Here is a 1,898-nt window from a genome sequence, read left to right as displayed (position 1 = left end):
TAGTTTTTAATATGCATATTGTCCACATGTTTTTGAAAGATTTTTATCTAAGCAGTTTAATTTGGAATGACTCCACACTACCACTGTGTTTAGTAGAAGGCCCGAAAGTCTAACTTCTATATTATAAAGTAGTCTCAAAAAGATAAACCATTGGGGCTGGATTGATAATTTGTGATTGCCAATGCTGAGGGTGGGAGGAGGGTTTGACTACAAATGGTAGTTTTTTTAAAACTAACAAAAGCATGAAAACTTTGGGTCGTTATGGGACTGTTCTATATTTTATCTATGGTTGTGGATACTCGTAAAACTCAGTGAGGATATTTAGCTTAGTGATAGAGTAGTTGCCTAGAATGTAAGAGGCCCTGAATTAAATTTCTTTCTCCTCATCAAAATGTGTTCATATAACTATAACCAAAATGAAACATTTTCTGTATGTATAAAAACAAATCAAAGGAAACAAATAGAAATCATGTGAATATTGATTTGATATAACAGACAATGAATGCAATTACATTAAGACTACAAATTCTCTCTTCCATTTCATGGAGAAAAGTTTTAATATTCACTTTAGTTATTAAGACCTTTGCTTGTACTGTTCAAGGCTGCTACCAAATATGTGCAGAAAGGGGTAATCTTTAGTCATTGGAAAATGCACACACAGTATGTATTAACTTTGTCTTCTAATATCTTCAATCTGTGTGGAATTCTTTTCCTCTTCCCATGTAGTAGCTTTTTAGTTTTAGTGGCCTGAGTTTGACTGTGTATTTTACAAATGGGGCTCCCGATTTGGTTCAAAGTAATGGAAACACAGAAAAGAAAGAAGTAATTTACCCTGTATGCATTCTTTCTATACTTTGGTGTCTACAACATGACTAATTTCCTCTCATTGTCTTTCTGTGGATGGTCTTAGTTGGTCTGAATTTTTACATATAATCAACAGAAGTGGCTTTATTTGTGGTTATGCATGAAAATGTTGATGATTTTTATCTATTACATATGCGTGTAATTTGGTTCATGTTTTTCTATGTCAAATACTTTTTCTCTAAACTCTAGTAGATTAACTAAATTGGAATAGTGTTTGGAACATCAAGACATTTCTCCCAAGTAGATGGTATGCCATTTTAATGCAGTTATTTACTGTACAGTAACGTTTGCTCAGCAAATGAGTATGTATACATCAGTAGTTATAAGATTATATCACCTGATAATATCATAACTGTCTTAATCTCTGAAAATGACTATAACAAAAATAGATTCTTCTTCCTACCTTCTCTATTTTTAAAATAGATTTTTTTCTTCAAAATATTTGGATTATGGTTCCCCTCCCCCAACTTCTCCCAGATCCTCTTCACTTTCTCACCATCCCCCAATCTATACCATTCCCTTATCTCGTTAGAAAATAAGCAGGCATCTAAAATATAACGAAATGAAATAGATTGGAGTATTTGCAGTTAGGTTGGTGTTTTTCTTCTGGTAGTATGCAGAGTGCCTTCCTATACCACAAAGGTAAGCTAATGACTTCTATGTGTTCAGTGAGTTGTGTAAGGTATTGTTTCAGAAATAAGGCCTCATCAGTGTTTGAAGAACATCAAATAGAGTAAGGGTCTGGAGGGAGGAGGATGTCCCTAGGAAGGAAAAATAAAATATACAGTTATGGAGGGATAAGGGGAGAAAAGTGGGGAAATGGGAGGGAATATGGAGTAAGACAGCTAGAACTAAGGGCCACTTGAGAGCTCAAGGAAACCTAATACAGTAGCTTCTTAAAATACATATGAAAGGAATATAAAAGGACTCATCACATAGCAGGGGAGATAAAGTACCAACTAGACATCTCTTGCCACCTCCAGTGCCCAGAATGGGTTAGAATTGAGTTTTGGCCGCTGGGTGGTGGTGGCGCA

This window comes from Microtus ochrogaster, unplaced genomic scaffold (genome assembly GCF_000317375.1).
Source record: "Microtus ochrogaster isolate Prairie Vole_2 unplaced genomic scaffold, MicOch1.0 UNK13, whole genome shotgun sequence".
NCBI lineage: Eukaryota > Metazoa > Chordata > Mammalia > Rodentia > Cricetidae > Microtus > Microtus ochrogaster.
This window is presented reverse-complemented; position numbering follows the sequence as displayed.